This window comes from Bidens hawaiensis, unplaced genomic scaffold (assembly GCF_021521415.1).
Source record: "Bidens hawaiensis isolate Kalapana, Puna unplaced genomic scaffold, B.hawaiensis_p1.1 tig00044784_1, whole genome shotgun sequence".
In the NCBI taxonomy this organism is placed as follows: domain Eukaryota; kingdom Viridiplantae; phylum Streptophyta; class Magnoliopsida; order Asterales; family Asteraceae; genus Bidens; species Bidens hawaiensis.
Genome location: NW_027497963.1, coordinates 20,426 through 42,881, shown reverse-complemented (window position 1 = coordinate 42,881; position 22,456 = coordinate 20,426). Strand labels below are relative to the sequence as shown.

Here is a 22,456-nt window from a genome sequence, read left to right as displayed (position 1 = left end):
AACTTATAGGCACAACAACACAAAATCCGGACTAGGAGTTGAGTATTTTACGGTCGCTCTCACGATTGATTCATCGAGTATGGACGCCTAGCCCACCTTGTCTAAGCTAGAGTGTTTGTGAACATTATGTTCGGAAACCCTTTTCCAAGGAATATGACATGTTCTTGAGTTTCCAATGTTACTAGCTCAATCAAAGTCCTTTCAAAAGATATTTTAACCATAAGTGTATGCTTTTGTATGTTGAATATATGTGTGTTGTTGCCATTTATGAAAAAACCAAAATCTCTCTAGAAATATGTTTATATTCATCAGAAACCGAACCTACATTATATGGCCATCTTGCAAAGTTCATGCAATTCTTCAAGCGTATACTTTGGGCGTTATATGCAAGAACTAATTTAAAGCATTCACCCTTTGTCCCTTTAGATGTATTTGCCGACGCATGTTGTTGCTATGACTAAAGATAACTTATTATGTGTTAAGGGACATGCATGTGACACATAAACAATAATGAATATGTATAATTATAAGTCATTTTAACCTAGATCATTATCAAAATCAAGATTAATCATTTTTCTTTCAACAACATTAAAGAAAACAAGCCATAACAAGACACTGAAGTAATTACAAGTTAAACTTATACTAATCTTTCCATTATAACGCCTTCAAATCCACACGATACTTGATCCAAAGGAAGCTTGTAGTTTTGATCTCCTCAATTACTCTTGAGTGATCTTTTTTTATTGTTGAAAATCACCTCATTCCAGGTCTCCCATATGCAAAAACTAAGTGAGTATTAAGCTTAAGCTTGGACCATCCTTTTTTATAACCCACCAAGCCTCACATTTCATGCAATGACAAAGTTCTTAAAAAGAGAATGCATATATAGACACAATGTTGCACCACTAACTAACATGATGTAAGAATGTGAACCGCTATTCCATATCATTGATAGTTTTGGTAATACTCCCTACATGATTTATTAATTTACTCTATACAAATTATGATATGCTGATTAAGATTGTTTCTAAGAATAAATGTCTAGAAGTTCAATTCCTATAATTTAATATAAACGTTACTAGTATGATAAGTTCTTTTTCTACCTAGGAATCGAACCCATGTCCTCTCCTTGACGAAGGAAAATTTTAGCATTCAACTATATCCGTTTTTTTGTTTCATTTTTTTATACAAAATATGTCCACAAATATTTATATATATATATATATATATATATATATATATATATATATATATATATATATATATATATTTGTGTGTGTGTAGTACTAGCTAGAGACACTCTTTAGATTTAGCCCAAAATTTTGATTAATATGAATTAAATGCTCATTTTTTTCAAAAACAATATCGCAAACATCAACATGTGAGCGTGATGAATCAAATAGGGCTGGCCATAGTGTATGGCAAGGTAGTCGACGGCCACATGCCTTACACCACGCTAGGACCGAATTTTTTTATTTATTTAAAGTTATATGTATTTTATGAAAAGAACTATGTATAATCAATGTTTCAAAACAATTACATAACAAGTAGACTAGTCTAGTGGCAAAGGGGTATGACATCTAACCAAAATGTTACGGGTTCTAGTTTTATTTGAGATATTTCTAAGCTTATTTTTATACAAAAGTATTTTACACAACTAAAATCATAATTAAGTAAGCTCATTTAAAATTAAATTGTTTAAACCCAACAAAATATTCATTTTATTTAAGGTCAAAAATAATTTTCGTCTTCTCGGAGTCAGCCCTGGAATCAAACAGATATTTAAAACCGCATTAACACATATATAAATATCATCATGGTATCTAGTTAGCTACGTATTAAAACTTGTCTAATTTTTAAAGCTTAATCGTTCCAATTTGGAAAATAAGATTATTTAATATTTTTTAGTCTAAAGACACATAATTAAAAAATTCGACTAGATCAACTTAGTAATGCCCTAAAGGCACAAAAGTGGTATTTTCATATGAAGGCACTAAATCACTAAATAATCTCATCACGACCACATTTCTAGTTCTGCCACTTGCAATTAAATTAATAGATACTCAATTTTATTGATTCATTCACATGGTTACGGATAACAAGAATTTAAGTATAATTAAATCCCTTATGTATTTACAACCGGCAAAGACAAAATATCATTTTAAATAAATAAATCCATTAAAGTTAATTTTAAATTAGAATATATAGTAAAGTTAGAGAGAATTTAAAGGTTGGAGTAAAATAAAAGTGGTTTATATGAAAGTGAATATGTGATAACAAGTCGTGTTGTCAAATGGTCCACCATGGTTTAAAGCTACATTTGATGATAGGGACTCAAGTAGTGTGATGCATAGCTTTTTGGAATGTATATATTGTTTTTAAAACTATATTATATCATAAAATCATGTAATGCTTCATTTTAATATCCTTTAAAACACAAAAAGAATATGTTACATATAAATAATATAGTTTTCATCAAATTCATTCAAGGTGGACCAGTCAATTGAGCTAATTGAATATATGAAATCTACAATATAGTATAAATAAATTGAGGTGTACCTAAGAATTATTTTAATAAGAATCGGTATTTAAGTTGTTTGAATATCTTCTGACTCGACCTTTAAAATTTTAACTTGGTTTAGTTAGGGTCATAAATAATGATAAATTTTCACTAGAACTCACAAACTAATGATTATAATGTGATTTTTGAGTTAAATTTTAATCATGAAAAGATAATTCATAGTTAAGTAATTTTTTTAAAGTAACAATTGCACTACTTTATTAAATCATATACTTATTTTTTTCACTTTTTATTTTCATATACAAGTTGTATGAATTACTGTTTTCTAAGTAAGTTCAAAACATTATTAGTCGAAAATAACTCTAATAAATGTCATTTAACTCAATTGATATTTATTATAGTTGTTTTCGTGTAGGGTTGAGTTTTAACCGGATAAAGACGGAATCGATTTTGACAGATCCGATCTAGGTATAGGTTTGAGAAGAAACACAATACCATGTCGTATCCACGGATCAAATACAGATAAAAACGGATCAAATACAGATAAAATCTGTTCCGAGTCATATCCAAACCAGGTATTTTATGCACCTCTGTTATGTTATGTTGCATATAAATGGCAATATTATTCCATTTTCTCTCTTTGCCCACTTTCTACCTCAACTTAGTTTGAGTGTACTTTAACCCCAACCTAGATTCCTTCATCATTCATCGCCTACTCACACACTCCATGTCTCTACTCTCAATTATTATCACTTCAAAATAATACTCTTCTTCTTCTTCTTCCTCTGTTTTCACACAAATCCATCTTTAATACTTATTATGTTCTTCAATCTCATCCAATATCCCAACTGGGTTTTATTCCTTTCATCCCAAAATCATAAACCCATTTCAATTTCCTTTCAACTCCCCTAATTTTACCCTAATTTAAAAAAAATCAATTTTTTCAAGATTCTTCAAACTGAAGCAATTAGCGACGAATTAATCAATGCAAGCATCTGGGGATGATCAAACCTTCATATCGAACGTGTTTAACCATCAATCACTGATTCAAATCGATGAATTTAATAACCCCCATTTTCAATTTTGGGATCATGTAACCCTAGATTCATCCTCTGGTAACGGCAGTTGTACCACGGTATCTCATTCACCGGACGATTCCGATTTCCGGCATAAACTCCGGCAATTGGAGACGGTGATGCTCGGGGATTCCGATTCCGACGCCGGCGCCGGCGATGTGGACTTGCCGGAGATCAATTTCTGGAAAGAAATGGTTTTCGGGTCTCCGAAACAAGACTTGAAACAAATCCTCATCGCGTGTGCGAAATCGGTTTCGAATAACGAATTAAGTAATGCCCGGATGTTAATATCGGACCTCCGGCAAATGGTGTCGGTTTCGGGTGAACCGATCCAACGATTAGGGGCTTATATGTTGGAAGGGCTCGTCGCCCGCCTTTCGGCTTCGGGTAGCACGATTTATAACACCGAACCGGATTACCCGTTAAACACGCATTTGTTATACCAGATTTGCCCGTATTTTAAGTTCGGGTATATGTCGGCTAACGGGGCGATAGCCGAGGCGATGAAGAGTGAGAAACACGTGCATATTGTGGATTTTTGTGTCGGGAATGGGAGTCAGTGGGTCCCGTTGATCCAGGCTTTTGCGAGGAGGCCTGGTGGGCCCCCGCATATCCGGATAACGGGGTTACATGACTCGCTGAATGGGTTGAGGAGAGAGAGTAAAAGGCTTTGTAAGCTCGCTGGAGCTTACAATGTGCCTTTTGAGTTTTGCACGGAGACTGGGCTTGAAAATGTTCAAGCCCGGCCCGATGAGTCTCTAGCTGTTAATTTCGCGTTTGTGTTGCATCGAATGCCTGACGAGAGTGTCAGCACTCGGAACGATAGAGACCGAGTGTTGAGACTAGTAAAAAGTATGAAACCGAAAATTGTAACCCTAGTTGAGCAAGAATCTAACACGAACACCGCCCCATTTTACCCTCGGTTTTTGGAAACTCTCGATTATTACAACGCAATGTTCGAGTCAATCGACATCACGCTTCCGCGGGACCATAAGGAAAGAATAAATGTGGAGCAACATTGTTTGGCCCGAGACGTTGTGAACATAATAGCGTGTGAAGGAGATGAGCGTGTTGAACGACATGAGCTTTTGGGAAAGTGGAAGCTACGGTTTAGTATGGCGGGGTTTAGCCCGTGCCCGATGAGCCCGTTAGTGAACGAGACGATCAAACGGCTACTAAAGAACTATAGTGAGAGATATAGGCTTGAAGAAAGAAATGGAGCGTTGTATCTTGGTTGGATGAATAGAGATTTAGTTGCATCTTGTGCTTGGAAATGATCAAATGTATCATGTTTTTAGCTTCTATGTTAGAACTTAAATGTAACTTAAAAAAAGGTTCTTAATGATCAATGGTTATTATATGTTAATCTTACATTTTGTTTGTTTAGTTAATCAAATTAAAATGGTATATACTAACCATTGGCGTCCTTAAAAATCGTTAAAAAAAATTGGGTCGAATGCGAGAAAAAATTTGGACTTTAAGAGGCTTTTTTTATGGAGTTTTTACAATTAAATTTTTAAATGGGTTATGAGTTGTATAATTGAGTTTAAACACTTATAAAAAACATAATTTTTTTTCAATATATATAAATTTTTAATCTTTCAGGTCTACTTAGATGATCAAGCCTGTAGCAGTCGCCCTCCCCTCCCCCTCAAAGCCGGCTCTAATATCAATCACTAAAACCTTAAACGTTGCCAGTGTAATGGTTGGCAAAAGAGTTTATTGAGTTATAGTTTGGGTTGTGCAAAAAAAAAAGTTATAAAAAATGGGCTTAAATAAGTTAGGTAATTGAGTTTAAAAACTAAAAACACATATATTTTTTCAATATATATATATTTTTAAAGTTTCAGGCCTAATGTAGTTATTGGCCCTGGAGCGGTCCCCCCTCTCTCAAAGTCGTCTCGTCTCTAATACTAAGCAATTTAACATTAAACATTGTTCGTGTAATTGTTACTATACTGTCAAACAAATAGTGTAGCAACCATTACACCGGAACAATTATTAATTCAAAGTTTAAAGTTTAAAATTTTTTTTACAATATTCTTAGACTATGTAAAGGAACTAATATTTTGTTACATATGAACACTACAATAGTACAATCTAGCAAAACGAAGCAGAATAAAGGTTTGACTAGAATGAGGTCAACATCAAAGTTTGATATTAATAGAGATAGACAATAGCCCATGTGTAAGCTTATCATAGACTTGAATATTATGTTGGACTTGTTTGACGGTGCCGACCAGATTGGTCAACACCAGTGCACCAACAACCTATAACCCATGGTCCATTGAATGTGTGCCAACTGAACCATGGCTTGCCAAAATTTAGAGTACCAAAACATCATCAAAATGAAGTGTCGGCCCACATTGCGTGTTCATGGGCCAGGATGATTGTATTATTAAAAGCCAGCACAAGTAGAGTGCAACAAAAACCCGAACTCGAAACCGGACCCGAAATAAAAACCCAGAACCGGTTTTTATATGCCCGGGTTTTTTATACCCGAACCCGTAACCTGTAGGGTACGGTTAGGGTATGCATTTCGGTACTAAAACCCGAACCCGATTTGTATCCGGTAATACCTGAAAACCTGAACCGGTACCATACCCGGAACCGGTTTTCCGAATACCCGAAACTGGGTATTTCAAATACCTTATCTATACCCGAAAAATAACCCTACAAACGCAACCTTTTAAAAATTCAATCTATACCCGAAAAATACCCATAAAAAAGCCCGAAAATATGGTTTTTTTTCAATACCCGAAAATATGATATTCACATACCCGGTTTTAGAATGCCCAGTTCTATACCCGACCCGAACCCGATGCATAGGGTATGGTTTTCTAGAGACAATACCCTGACCCGAACCCGACCCGACCCGACCCACGGGTATTACCAATACCCGATTTTCCAATATTCAGCCATACCCGAACCCGGTTCAATACCCAAAACCTGGTATATAAAAAACCCAATATGTGCATCTTATGCACAAGTGCTCAACCTTTTTTAATATCTAAAGTTATTATATATAGTAAGGTTTTTCACTAAATGACATACCATAAATATTGGCTTTAAGTGTGAAGTATGCCCAGTCATTCTTAGTGGAAGGAATGGTTCGACAACATGTGGGAACGAAAGCGACTACGATGGGACCGTTAGGGACTCCGCTCCGGTGATGTTGTATCGCCCAAAAAGCCTACCTAAGTGAGCTTAATTTTGAATTTATTACTGAAGAAACACTAAGTGACCCGGTACAGATTATAGATAATCTGGGGGTTAAGTAATGTTTCCCACGAATGAGATCTAGCTGAGAAGGTTGTTCTTCAGGAGACCTGCAAAACAAACACCGTAAGCTCGTCACTGAGAAGGGGGGGGGGGTTCCTCCTTGTGACCACCCTCCGGCGTGAGAATCAGACTAGGTTGCTCTGAATATAAGTGTATATTAAGAGATTGCTAGATAACTGGATAGCAGATGATCTTACCATTCCAAGATGTTGGAGTATTTATAGCCGAATGTAGGTTTCCTAGAAGGTACAGCCGGCTGAACAGTATTCCTGTTCAATCAACAGTAGACTATGCACAGGCCATACTGGTTGGTGGGTAGGTTACGGCCAACAGTAACAAAGTCGGCTGCACTATTCCACCAACTGTAGATTATGCACGTCCCACTTACTGTGGATTGTACGCAGGCCATGCTGGTTGGTGAATAGGTTACGGCCAACAGTAACACTATTCCACCAACTGTAGGCTGCGCATGCCCCACAGTAAGGGTTGGTGAGTAGGCAGCGGCTAATAGTGACAAACAGTACTAGAGGGTGTTCCTCCTCGCACTGTTGTCGGTGAGCTGTCACCCTGTGATTGGCTCATGGGCTGTTCTGGTCAGATCGTCTGTCCTATCCATACCTTGGTAAGTATAGTACAAAAGATCTTTCAGAATCAGACTGGCTCATTTAGGCGGGATTGTTCCCGCCTTGCTCATTCCTTCATGTGACTACTGAAGTAGCTAGTGTCTTGTGCGTGTAGCCCTGCTGTCTGCGGGTAGCCTTCCCTGATGGCTTGTATCCGCAACTGCGGGAACAGGCGGGGTACTTCACCATTGGGAGGCTTTCCCTGCGTGTACAGCTTGTGTACTGCGCGTAAGATTCTATGAGCATGGTGGGTCCTGTGGGAGCAGATGGCCTTTGCGCAGACGTCCCTGTTCAAGGTGAGTCTTGCGGGACCAACTGGTCTCTGCTGGGACCTACCTCTTCAAGTCCCCCCCCAGTCCAATGTTCTTCTCATGAATGTTTAATAAAGTGAGGTGAACTTTTGGACTTTAAGCAAGGGGTTTTGAAAAGGGTTTTTAGTTTTAAGGTTCTCCGTGGGGATTCTTCCCGCGGGTTTCCTAATGTCACTTGCAAAAATTCCCGATTTTTTTGCTTGATCTTTGGGTATGATGCGGGTAGGTATGTAACCTTCTCGCAAGTCAGAAGCGTTGAGTCTCACTTGTGTGGATTCTCCTTGAGGTTTTAGTGGTTTTGAACATAGTGATCAATTATGTTTAAACCACCAATTCCATCCTGGAGCCTCAAACAATGTAGTTCTCGACGTTCCCGCTATGCGGGGATGTTATTTCCGTTTCCACAAGCATTGCCCAGAAGATCCTTCTTGGTTTCAATTCCCTGCGGAGCGCTAGGTATGTGAAGGGTTTTGCCTTAACACTGTACCCGCGCTCGTCTTACGGTTACTTTACTTTCAAGGTACCCCTGGCGTCAATTCCCTGCGGGTGCTAGGTACGTGAAGGGTTTTGCCTTAACACTGTACCCGCACCCGTCTTATAGTTACTTTGTTGCCGGGGTATTCTTGGCTTCAATTCCCTGCGGGTGCTAGGTATGTGGAAGGTTTTGCCTTAACACTGTACCCGCATCCGTCTTATGGTTACTTGGTTGCCAAGGTAAGGGGTATTTTCCCGCTTACTTTTGAATCTTTTTGAATTTTGAATTTTGAAATTCGAAAGGTTGGTAAGGATAAGAACAGTCCAAACATCTGAAACGTCGTGCGACGGTTTCTTCTGACTGTGTCAGGACGTGCAGGAAGTTATGGTGACGTGACAGAACATGGTCATTCCAGTCGCTTTTTCAGGCGCGTGGGCGTGATTTTTCGGGCGCGTGGCCGCGAAATTACTGGCACACGTCCTTTCAACAGCTGTTGCCAGCTTGCTTTTTGCCACGTGTCATAGTTTCATTGCACCTTTGATTTCTCTCTCCTCCGCATTAAATTCACCGCATTAATTGCGATTACTATATAAAGGGGGAGATGGTTATTTGCAATTCACATTTTTCACTCCTCTTCATCTTTAAGGCGATTTCCGGCGAATACTCCTTTATTCAATCGAGCATTCTCTCGAAATCGCTCTCTTCTTCCTCTGCAAGATGTCCTCTCGTGATGCTGAAGCTATAGCTGACGACAGGGGTGTAACACCCCGACCAAAGGCGGATTATACATCGGGGCGCCACATATTGTTTCATTACTCGTGACACTATTGGGTGTCAATATTTAATAAATATATTCATTCACGCATGCGCAACGTATACATAAGATATAAATAAACCAACATAATCAATATATTATAAATCATAATATCCGAACAGCAATAACTTGTCTTGATACATTTTAATCTAGGTCCAAAATAAAGAAAACTTCCTATGTGTCCACAAGCTCCAAAACGGCTACTGCAAACCTGAACATGTGTTAAAATAAACGTCAAACACTTGCGTGTTGGTGAGAAATCAAGTTTAATACAATACATAGATAGCAATAAATCTGCGCGCAACATGTGTATGTCTGGTGTTTAACAAGGGTGCAATCAGATTGTGATCAAGCCTAGATAGATCATAGCTCATAGTTCATAGTTCAATCCGTGCTCCCAATTGAGCACAAAAACGAGAAAACATCTGTGCAAGTGTAAACAAAGAAAACCGTAAACGATAGGTCTCCCGTGTTCATCTAATGGATCCATGAAAACTGCGGAATAGGCCGAACAAAGCGGTTAATGATACACACATACAAATAAACAGCCAAGTAAACGTCCTCAACACATGGGATACTGCGCGACTAAAGCTTCATAAACAAGTTTAAGACTCTAAGTTTGTATGAACACATGAACATCCCAAAACATTAAAAGCAAAAAGGGGTTAGGTACGAGATTACTCACTTGATAAAGATGCGATGATAGATAAAGCAAGAACCAACTTTAAACAAGCACAAGTTAACCTATAAACAAGATTATTGTTTTAATGATTTGTTTTAAGTCTTGATTATAAGTTAGCATAATTAATAAGTAAACTATTATATATAATATATATTACCGGAAAAGCAGGAAGAACAAGGAGGAAGACGGAGGCAGAGAGGGAGGCGGCAGGAGGACAACGGCAGAGAGCAAAAAGGGAGGAAGAGATAATAAGTGTAGTGTGTGAAGTGTTAAGAAAATAGTACTATATATAGGCAAACCCTAGGGGACACAAACCCTAGAAAAGATCTCCAAAAGTAAAAGAAAAGATATCAACAGTAAAAAGTTCTGAAAAGTAAAGATATCAAAAGATATGGTAGCAGGGAAAAAGAGAAAAAGGCTGACAGGATTCAGAAAAAGGCATGGGAGAGGACAGATAAAGTTGCTGGTCAAGCATGGCAAAAGCAGATTCTCAAAAGATTATGTCAGTCACTTTATCTGCCAACCAATGGGGTTGGTGCGCATGCTGCGCTGAAAGTAACTTTTCAGACAAAGCAGATTAGGTCAACAGCACAAAAGATAAGACAACACAAAAGCAAACGGCTAGATTTAAACAGAAGAAAACTCAAAGGGTTTAGCGCGAGAAGGCTAAGGCGCGAAGGCAGACACAGAAGGTCAAGAGAGCGCGAGCGCGAAGGCAGACAGAACTATCCTTAACGCGTCGCGGAAAGAACTACCAATTCTAAGCGCGCCGCGGGAAGAATTACATTTCTTAGCGCGCCGCGGGAGGAACTAAAATTCCTAGCGCGTCGAGGGATGAACTACGATTCTTAGCGCGTTGCGAGAAGAACTACAAATCCTTAGCGCGTTGCGAGAAGAACTACAAATCCTTAGCGCGTCGCGGGAAGAACTTCCGTTCTTAGCGCGCTGCGAGAAGAATTACAATTCTTAGCGCGCTGCGAGAAGAGTTCGTCTCGCGTATCGCTGAAACAGGTGGTCTTCACGCAGGATTCCTTGTAAGGGGTCTGGCGCGTGGAGCTGCGCAGACAACCTTAGGCGGGAAGGAACAAAGGACAAGCAAAGAGTTAGAAGAAAAAGAGGGAAACAAGGCTTAAGGGCGGGACGGCGACAAGAGGGAAAAGAAGGCGGAAGGAGAGGGACGGGACGGCGGAAAGAAAGAGAGAGAAAGAGGCGGGAAGGAAAATATATATTATTATTAAAAATAAAATATAAGTATAAATAAATATTAAATCATAAAAGAAAGAGATCGGGTCAGAGAAACGGGTACCTGGGTCGGGTCGGATCGGGGCAGATGTCACAGTCTCCCCTACTTTAAGAAATTTCGTCCCGAAATTTATCTCGAAGTAGGTTGCGCAGAGAACAGGTGCGGGTACTTGATCTTCATTTGATCTTCCCTTTCCCATGTAAACTCGGCTCCGCGCTTGGACTCCCAGCGAACTTTCACGATAGGGATGCGACTGCGCTTGGTTTGCTTAACCTCGCGATCCATAATCTCAACAGGCTTCTCAACGAAATGCATAGATTCATCAACTTGAACTTCATCAAGTGGAATGTGAAGGTTCTCGTCAGCTAAACACTTCTTGAGATTGGATACATGGAACGTTGGATGCACATTACTGAGCGCGGGCGGCAGGTCAAGTCTGTAGGCAACTTTTCCCACACGCGCGAGAATCTTGAATGGACCAACATAACGAGGAGCAAGCTTACCCTTCTTCCCAAAGCGGACAACACCTTTCCAAGGCGACACTTTGAGGAGAACAAGATCACCAACTTGAAATTCGAGAGGCTTTCGCCTACGATCTGCGTAACTCTTCTGTCGGCTTCTGGCAGTCAGCAGATGATCACGGATCTTGGCGATTTTATCGGTTGTCTCTTGAACAAGTTCGGGTCCTGTGATTTGAGTTTCTCCCACTTCGCTCCAACAAATCGGGGAGCGGCACTTACGACCGTAAAGTGCTTCAAATGGGGCCATACCGATACTGGAATGATAGCTGTTGTTATAAGAGAACTCGATCAAAGGCAGGTGTGAATCCCAATTACCTCCAAAATCAAGAACACAAGATCGGAGCATATCCTCAAGAGTTTGAATAGTTCGCTCAGACTGACCGTCAGTCTGAGGATGATATGCCGTACTCATGTCCAAGCGAGTTCCTAGCGCAAATTGGAGAGATTTCCAAAAGCGAGATATAAAACGGCCATCGCGATCGGATATGATGCTCAAAGGAGTACCATGGCGGCAGACAATTTCCTTGACATAAAGCTGCGCGAGTTGCTCAACACGGTAGTTTTCACGAATGGGCAGGAAGTGAGCAGACTTAGTCAATCGATCCACTATTACCCAAATGCTATCATGTTTGCTTGCTGTCAAAGGTAACTTGGTAATAAAGTCCATAGCTATACATTCCCATTTCCACGTAGGAATTTCTGGTTGTTCGAGCAAACCAGATGGGCGTTGGTGTTCAGCTTTCACTTTAGAACAAGTCAGACATTTAGCTACGAACACAGCAATATCCTTTTTCATACCGGGCCACCAATAAGTAATGCGCAAATCCTTGTACATCTTATCAGCGCCAGGATGAATAGAATACCGAGATTTGTGCGCTTCACTCAAGATATCAGCGCGAAAGATTCTCATCAAAGGGAATCCAGATGCGATTGAGATAGCAGAGAATTCCACTCAGATTAGGGAAAAAATGCGCTTCCACGCCACACGCTAACTCGGCGCGAAGGTTACCATTACTGATGGATGCGCGCTGCGCGTCACGAATACGCGATTCAAGGTTGCTTTGAATCGGCGCGAAGTGAAGCTGCGTGCGCGGCAAAATACAGTTAAGCTGGCAGGGTTTTCGGCTGAGCGCATTGGCTACCACATTAGCCTTACCAGGATGATACCGGATCTCACAATCGTAATCGCTGATGAGTTCGTTCCATCGGCGTTGCCTCATGTTAAGTTCCTTTTGATCAAAGATATGCTGAAGGCTTTTATGGTCAGTGTAGAGGATACACTTAGTACCATAAAGGTAGTGTCTCCAGATCTTCAAGGCAAATACAACTGCACCAAGTTCGAGATCGTGAGTTGTATAATTCTTTTCATGAACCTTGAGTTGCCTTGATGCGTAAGCGATAACCTTGCCTCGTTGCATAAGAACACAACCGAGACCTTGGTTGGATGCATCGCAGTACACGACAAAATCATCATTACCCTCAGGTAGCGCAAGAACAGGAGCTTCACACAACAAACGCTTGAGCGTTAGAAAGGCTTCTTCTTGCTTCGAGCCCCAAATATACGGTTTACCTTTGTGCGTTAGAGCTGTTAAAGGCAAAGCGATCTTCGAGAAGTTCGAAATGAATCGCCGGTAGTAACCAGCTAAGCCCAGAAAGGAACGGATCTCAGAAGGAGAAGATGGCGTAATCCAGTTCTTGATTGCTTCAATCTTGGATGGGTCGACATGGATACCCATCTTGTTTACAACATGACCAAGAAACTGTACTTCATCAGACCAAAATTCACACTTGGAAAGCTTAGCATAGAGTTGTTCAGCTCTAAGCTTTTGCAATACCAATCGGAGATGTTGCTCGTGCTCGGCCTTGGTCTTAGAATACACCAGAACATCATCGATAAACACAATCACGAATTTATCCAAGAAAGGCCTACACACCCGGTTCATTAGATCCATGAAAACGGCGGGTGCGTTGGTTAAACCGAAGGACATGACCAAGAATTCAAAATGGCCATAACGAGTTCGAAAAGCAGTCTTCGGAACATCTTCATCGCGGATGCGCAACTGGTGATAGCCAGTGCGGAGATCAATCTTCGAGAAACAAGAGGCACCTTGGAGTTGATCAAAGAGGTCGTCAATACGCGGTAAGGGATACCGGTTTTTAATGGTGAGTTTGTTCAACTTGCGGTAATCAATACACATGCGAAACGATCCATCTTTCTTTTTAACGAACAACACCGGAGCACCCCAGGGCGAAGAGCTAGGGCGGATGAATCCTTTAGCAGTCAACTCTTGAAGTTGGCTTGCCAATTCTTGCATCTCAGCGGGCGCAAGACGGTAAGGAGATTTAGCTACGGGGGAAGACCAGGGACAAGATCAATACGAAACTCGACTTCACGAGCGGGAGGGATACCAGGAAGATCATCAGGAAAAACTTCAGGGAAATCACGCACAACAGGGATATCGCGAAGCTTCTTCTCTTCAGCAGGTTTGACCACATGGGCTAAAAATGCAATACACTTCTTCCGCATGAGTCTTCGGGCTTCGGCGCAAGACATAAGCTTAAGACCGCGGGAGGGTTTCTCGCCGTAGATATGAAGATCACCATTTTCTCGAGGTATGCGAATAAATTTCTTGGCGCAAATAACTTCGGCGCGATTCTTCGAGAGCCAGTCCATACCAATGATAACATCAAAGCTTCCAAGAGGCATGGGGATGAGGTCAATCAGAAAATCGTTTTCGTTAAGGTTAAGCGTGCAATCTTTAATCACAGAGTTAATTAAAACAGTTTCGCCATTAGCCAATTCAACTGAAAAATCTTCTTTTAAATCGTTGCGCGGTCGCGCAAGCTTCTGCTCGAAGGCGCGAGAGATAAAACTTCGATCGGCGCCAGTATCAAAAAGTATAGAAGCATAAAATCCGTTAAGCAAAAATGTACCATTAACTACGTCATTATTCGCTTGCGCTTGGTGCGCGGTTATATTAAAAGCTCGTCCACGCGTCACTTGGTTCGAAATCTGGTTCACCGGATTCGCTTGCGTAATCTGAACTTGTAGTCTCGGGCACGCGTTCCGGAAATGACTGGGATCACCGCAGTTATAGCACGACCTGGGTCGTGGGTTTTGGTATGTTGGTTGTGGGTTCTGCGGGTACACTGGTGGTGTTGGCGCAATTGGATTGGCGGGAAGGATTTTACAGAACTCAGCAGAGTGACCAACGCGGCCACATCGGTTACATTGACGACACGGGGTTTGGGTTGGGTGGTGAAGTCTACAGGTTGGGCAAAAGGGTTGATTTCCTGTGTAAGGTTTCTTAGGTGGCGGGGCAGGGAGTGCGGGATTGGTTAAGGCATAGTTATGGACTACAGGAGGTGTTGGGTAAGCTGTCAGAGGGTTAGGCGCATAAACTGGGGGTTGATAAATGGGTTGCTGGGCAATGGGCGGGTTGGTAAGCGCATAGGCCTTGCGCCTGCGCTTGAGGTTGTTACGGTTTGAGGGTTCAGGTTTGGTTTCTGTTGGTTCAGGGACAGTCTTGGTGGGTTTGGTTTTCTCAGCTCCCCGCAGGAACAGGGTTCCTGCTCTGACATGGTTGTCGCTGAGCACAGCGGCCAACTCAATGGCGTCAGAGAGGGTTACTGGGTTTCTGGCCCATACAGAATCTTGAATTTCCATGGGAAGACCCCCAAGGAATTTCTCTACGGCTCGGCGGGAAGGGGTAACAAGGTGAGGGACCAGTAAGCTTAGCTCGTGGAAGCGCGTCGCGTACTCGCGCGCTTCACCGCTGTATTGCTTAAGATTCCAAAATTCCTCCTCCAGGCGCTTAATTTCGTTGGGAGGGCAGAATTCTCGCGTAAGAATCTCCTTGAATTCCTCCCAGAGCATGCTGGAAGCAGCTTCTGCGCCACGCGCATGAGCTACTCCATTCCACCACGTAAGCGCTCTGGATTCCAGGACACTGGAAGCATATAGGGTTCGTCTTTCTGAGGGGCATTGGGTATGGAGGAAAGTGTTTTCAATCTTCTCAAGCCACTGGAGCATCACGGTGGCTCCTTCAAGACCTGTGAACTTTGGAGGGTTACCCGCGTTAAAGGACTTAATGTTATAACTCGAGGTATTGTTTTGGCTCAAGGCTTGGGCTATTGCGGCGGCCATTTCCTGGGAACGTTGCTGTCTACGCATGCGCGAGGCTTCTCTTCTCTGAAATCGGCGAGATAGCGGAGGCATTCTATAAAAATTTTAATTTTAGTTAATATCTTGGTTTTAGCGCAAAGTTTTAATCTTATAAAGCTTGGTTTCACGGAGTCAGTTACAGTCAAAAGTTAAAGCAAAATAAATGACCCTAAATGCAGACTTAATAAAGGTAACAAATTCGAATCAAAGAATCGACAATTCATGTATCACCATGACTTTCCGAATTCCCAATTTAAAATATACGAGCAAACGAGTATTGGAGATTGACGATTCATGTATCACCATGACTTTTCAATCTTCAATATAAAACGTACAAGAAAATGAGTATTGGAGGTTGACAATTCATGTATCACCATGACTTTTCAAGTCTCCAACCTCAGAACATAATCGTAAATGGAAATTGAAAATCAGCTATTCATGCATCACCATGACTTTTCGGACTTTCAAATCCAACAAACGAATATGTAAGAAAAATCAATAAAAATCAAAATTTAGCAAAAATCGAAATATCGCGAAATAAAACATAAAATCATATACTGCGCAAGTGCGAGCATATTCATAAATAACGAGTAATTAACAATAAGCGCGCAAACATGAGATTTCTCTCATGCGCGAGAAGGGACTCTTAGGTATTCTAGGCCGTTACGTCTAACCACCTATCCTAAAGTCAACGAGCTCTGATACCAATCTGTAACACCCCGACCAAAGGCGGATTATACATCGGGGCGCCACATATTGTTTCATTACTCGTGACACTATTGGGTGTCAATATTTAATAAATATATTCATTCACGCATGCGCAACGTATACATAAGATATAAATAAACCAACATAATCAATATATTATAAATCATAATATCCGAACAGCAATAACTTGTCTTGATACATTTTAATCTAGGTCCAAAATAAAGAAAACTTCCTATGTGTCCACAAGCTCCAAAACGGCTACTGCAAACCTGAACATGTGTTAAAATAAACGTCAAACACTTGCGTATTGGTGAGAAATCAAGTTTAATACAATACATAGATAGCAATAAATCTGCGCGCAACATGTGTATGTCTGGTGTTTAACAAGGGTGCAATCAGATTGTGATCAAGCCTAGATAGATCATAGCTCATAGTTCATAGTTCAATCCGTGCTCCCAATTGAGCACAAAAACGAGAAAACATCTGTGCAAGTGTAAACAAAGAAAACCGTAAACGATAGGTCTCCCGTGTTCATCTAATGGATCCATGAAAACTGCGGAATAGGCCGAACAAAGCGGTTAATGATACACACATACAAATAAACAGCCAAGTAAACGTCCTCAACACATGGGATACTGCGCGACTAAAGCTTCATAAACAAGTTTAAGACTCTAAGTTTGTATGAACACATGAACATCCCAAAACATTAAAAGCAAAAAGGGGTTAGGTACGAGTTTACTCACTTGATAAAGATGCGATGATAGATAAAGCAAGAACCAACTTTAAACAAGCACAAGTTAACCTATAAACAAGATTATTGTTTTAATGATTTGTTTTAAGTCTTGATTATAAGTTAGCATAATTAATAAGTAAACTATTATATATAATATATATTACCGGAAAAGCAGGAAGAACAAGGAGGAAGACGGAGGCAGAGAGGGAGGCGGCAGGAGGACAACGGCAGAGAGCAAAAAGGGAGGAAGAGATAATAAGTGTAGTGTGTGAAGTGTTAAGAAAATAGTACTATATATAGGCAAACCCTAGGGGACACAAACCCTAGAAAAGATCTCCAAAAGTAAAAGAAAAGATATCAACAGTAAAAAGTTCTGAAAAGTAAAGATATCAAAAGATATGGTAGCAGGGAAAAAGAGAAAAAGGCTGACAGGATTCAGAAAAAGGCATGGGAGAGGACAGATAAAGTTGCTGGTCAAGCATGGCAAAAGCAGATTCTCAAAAGATTATGTCAGTCACTTTATCTGCCAACCAATGGGGTTGGTGCGCATGCTGCGCTGAAAGTAACTTTTCAGACAAAGCAGATTAGGTCAACAGCACAAAAGATAAGACAACACAAAAGCAAACGGCTAGATTTAAACAGAAGAAAACTCAAAGGGTTTAGCGCGAGAAGGCTAAGGCGCGAAGGCAGACACAGAAGGTCAAGAGAGCGCGAGCGCGAAGGCAGACAGAACTATCCTTAACGCGTCGCGGAAAGAACTACCAATTCTAAGCGCGCCGCGGGAAGAATTACATTTCTTAGCGCGCCGCGGGAGGAACTAAAATTCCTAGCGCGTCGAGGGATGAACTACGATTCTTAGCGCGTTGCGAGAAGAACTACAAATCCTTAGCGCGTTGCGAGAAGAACTACAAATCCTTAGCGCGTCGCGGGAAGAACTTCCGTTCTTAGCGCGCTGCGAGAAGAATTACAATTCTTAGCGCGCTGCGAGAAGAGTTCGTCTCGCGTATCGCTGAAACAGGTGGTCTTCACGCAGGATTCCTTGTAAGGGGTCTGGCGCGTGGAGCTGCGCAGACAACCTTAGGCGGGAAGGAACAAAGGACAAGCAAAGAGTTAGAAGAAAAAGAGGGAAACAAGGCTTAAGGGCGGGACGGCGACAAGAGGGAAAAGAAGGCGGAAGGAGAGGGACGGGACGGCGGAAAGAAAGAGAGAGAAAGAGGCGGGAAGGAAAATATATATTATTATTAAAAATAAAATATAAGTATAAATAAATATTAAATCATAAAAGAAAGAGATCGGGTCAGAGAAACGGGTACCTGGGTCGGGTCGGATCGGGGCAGATGTCACAAGGGGTACTGCTGGTGAGTGCCAGTGTGCTCTGCCCGGCGATCAGTACCGGTATGTTGTCAGGAAGTTCATGCTCGATCATCTCGAGCCTGAGTTTCCTGAATCCCACCAGACCGTGTACGATGCCCCCAGAGGCAAGATCGGGGTTTATGCTGCATTTTTTGTTTATGGGAATCTTAGATTCCCATTGACAAAATTTGTTTACCGTGTCCTTGAGAGGCACGGTGTTCATTTGACCGAGCTGCACCCCATGGCGATCGCCAAGATTCGCCATTTTGAGTGGGTGTGCCGGATTTTGGGCATCGAGCCCCATGTGGACCGCCTGATGACCTTCTATACCTGGAGGTGCATCCAGGGGTGGTACACCCTGACGACCCGCATTAAGGGTCTGAAGATTTGCGACACCGAGCGCAGTCTTCGCGCGTGGAAGCAGGAATTCTTCTACATTTCTGCCCGCGCCATCCCCCTTGCCATGAAGTTTAAAAATGGCCAAGCGATACCGAGCCTTCACGCCCCCAACTACCTGGAGGCGGAATGGTTTTCGAAGATATCCCGGATCCAATCTCCGGTTTACCGGTTTGCGGAATCCGGGATGGTTATGTTAGGGATGAGCCGGGTGTGGAAAGATGCGTCTCAGGTTCCCATCCTTCTCGAATACGGTTTGAACTCTATTCCCTATGGTATGTCTTGTCTTTCTTTTTGATACAAGTTTGTCTTCTAACTGTTTCTTTTCTTTCAGAGGGAAATAATTTGGAGTCGCTTCTGTTCCTGCGGGAAACCGACGGTCCCGCGCGGATGGGTACTCGTGCTCTGGACGAGGGCGAGTTGCCCATCCTGGAGCAAACGGCGGATCGTTTTGTGGAGGTCTATCCGCTGGGCCACGAGATCCTGAGCCACCGGCGGCCAGGTAAGGCGATATTCTTTCCTCAATCCCTCAATGCTGTACCCGCTGTTGGAATTCTTGACCTGTCTTCTTCTGAGGAATCCTCAGATGCTCCTCCATTGGTGCGGAAGAAGAAAGCTGCTGCCGGCGGGAAAGGGAAGGAGAAGGCCTCCACGGCTGGTCCGGTGGTTATATCTGATTCGGAGTCAGATAGTGAAGAGGTGGCGGGGAAGCCCGGTGGTGAGAAGACCACTGCTCCGGAGGCTACGACCGTTACCTCCGGAGAACCGACGAAGACGACGGTGACCGGTACCAAGAGGCCGGCTCCATCGGGTTCCTCCCCGCCCGTCCGTACGTTCAGGGTCAAGAAAACCCGTGAGTACAATCATAGTTGTCTTTGTAGATTTATTACTTCATAAATTTATCTAACACTTTCTTCTTTATGCAGGCGTGGATGTTGACGCACTCCGGGGTGAAACGCAGGGGAGTACCTCCCCGCCAATGACGGTAGGCTCGGTCAGCCTTCCTGAGGCATCGACCCAGGCGCCTGCGCCTGCATCCGCTGGTCCAGTTGCTCATTCCTTTGAGCCAACTGTTCCGGCCGAGATGACGTCACCGCCGGCCGTGAGTGCGATTTTTACAGCATCCTTCACGGAGCCGGCGGTTACTGCTGCTGCTGATGAGGCGGCGACCGCGGCGGCGACCACAACGGCGACCACGGCGGCTGCCACCATGCCCGCGCCACCGGCACCGACGGCCGGACCATCAGGTGCGCGCAGGGCTTCCCGCCGATCTTTGCCACCTTCCCGTCTGCCTGACCTGTTGGATGGATTTCCTTTAGGTTCAGGTGATGGGTTTGGCGGCTATCGGCCTGTCATTGACCCTACAGGTGCGTAGGGTTCCTTTCTTTTTCCCTTATGTTTTTTATCATCTTTTCCTTACTGCTTTTGTTTCTTTTGCAGTGTTGGATTCCAATGAAGTGTATGTTCCACGATGGAACATTCGCCGAGGAACAACCCTTCGCACACCTGTGGAGTGCGTGGACTGGGCTCGCCACGCTGCTCCCCCGGGTGCGTTGGGGGAAGCCATGGTTAGCTACCAGGAGGGTAGGCTAACCAATGAGCTTCGGGTTCTCCAGGCCCGGATGCAGCCGCGCGTCGAGCTGCTTTGTCGTGAAAACGACAAGTTGAAAGCAGCTCGCGCCAAGGACGTATCTGAGGCGCGTGCTCTTCGGGAGGAGAACCAACAGCTGGCGGCAGCTGCCGCCGACAAGGAGAAGGCCTTCAAGGCCCTCGAGGTTGAAGTTCAGGCGCGACTCGAGGCCCGCTCCAAGGCTGCCCAAGCTGTGAATGAACAGCTTCGGCTGGCCAGGGAGACTGCGCGAAACGCAACCGAGAGGGCTGGCAAGGCTGAAGCCGTTGCTGAGCCTTTTCGTGTGGAGAATGAGGAGCTCAAGGCCAAATTAGAGGCTCTCCAACGCGCTCATGATGCCTTGGCAATGGAAGATGCCAAGAAACTCCAGGAAATCCTGGACCAGAGGGGGGTGCTTGACCACACCGAGCGGAAGCTTAAGGGCGTCGAAGAGGCTGCCGCAAAGGAAGTTTTACTTGCCAACCTTAACAAGAGCGAAACCGAACGCGCCCATAACGAAGCTCAAGCTGCCCTCCAATGGCTTCTTCGAGAAGCGTTGCCTCAGGTATGTTTAGCTTTGTCTTCACGCTTTTCTCTGTAAGAGAAAAGGTTCTAATACTTTGTATTTTTTCTTTGTAGGTTGTGCGTCGGGTCTTTTCAGAGACCTCTTACGATGATGCTATGAGCGCAGCCCTCAACGCTTCTCATGAGGATGGGGAAAAGGCCGGCTTCTTGCTTGGTCTAGGGTTTGTTGAGAAAGGCGTCCCGCCTTCCAACTTCCCTTTGTTCAATGTGGATACCGAAGCCATTTATGACCAAGCATTGAACCAATACGCCGCCTTCCCGCATCCAGTGGTGGAAAAGGTGGACGAAGTAGCTGTTGCTGATGATGGGTTAGCTGTCCTCAAAGCTTTCCTCGAACCACCCCGTTCTTCTGACGGAGCGGGTCCAAGTGGAAGCGGCCCTGAAGCTTGACCCTGAAGATCCCTTTCCATTGCTAAGATAGACTTGTATAGATTTACTCTTTTAGGCGGGTAGTAACCCGGCCATTCTTGTAATATATCATTGAAATATAAATCTTTTTGCGGATAAGATTGTTATTTCCTTCTTTGGATTCCTTGCTTTATAAACTCATGACTTGCATACTTAGTTTAAGTTAGCAATTTTCCAAGTGTTTTAGAATAAGTTAACCTGTTGAACGTGGTTGATGATGGGTTAAAGTTTCGCTTCCTCTTTCGTGATTGTGCGGGTAGAACCGTCACTTGCACTTGGTAGGATGGCTAAACTTTAACCTTCATCTGACCTGCGTGTAGGTTTTCCTCATTTTTCCTCGAAATTTCTAAGTATTTAGGATAAGTTAACCTTTGAACGTGGTTGATAGTGGGTTAAAGTTTCGCTTCCTCTTTCGTGATTGTGCGGGTAGAACCGTCACTTGCACTTGGTAGGATGGCTAAACTTTACCCATACCTGACCTGCGTGTAGGTTTTCCTTTTTTTTTTTTTTTTTTTTTTTTTTTTTTTTTTTTTTTTTTTTTAGGATAACCTTTGAACGTGGTAGATGATAGTTTGAAGTTTTGCTTCCTTATTTGTGATTGTGCGGATAAGACCGTCACTTGCACTTACAAAGATGGCTAAACTTTACATACATCATACCTGCGTGTAGGTTTCCCTTATTTTTAACGTTGTGTTTATGCGGGTTTTGCCGCCTTCCACACGTAACGACTTACTTCTCCCCATTTATGCGGTAAATACCGGCACCAGTGGGGAGTTCATAAGGATAAAGGTAAACACATTATGAAAGGAGAATCATTTCCATTAGAAGTGGCTCTTGGCCTTTTCTTTACAAGTTTTGGAATTGATCTACATATAACATTTGCGTAATTGAGCTCCATTCCATGTTCTTGGGATGGGAGTGCCATCGAGCCTTTCGAGCCGGTATGCGCCC

General features: G+C 42.8%; 1 pseudogene; it reads left to right on the top strand.

Annotated features, from left to right (window-relative positions):
- The first annotated feature begins 3,317 nt into the window (after positions 1 to 3,317).
- On the top strand, positions 3,318 to 4,918 carry LOC143595199 (scarecrow-like transcription factor PAT1 pseudogene; annotated as a pseudogene).
- Positions 4,919 to 22,456: the final 17,538 nt, after the last annotated feature.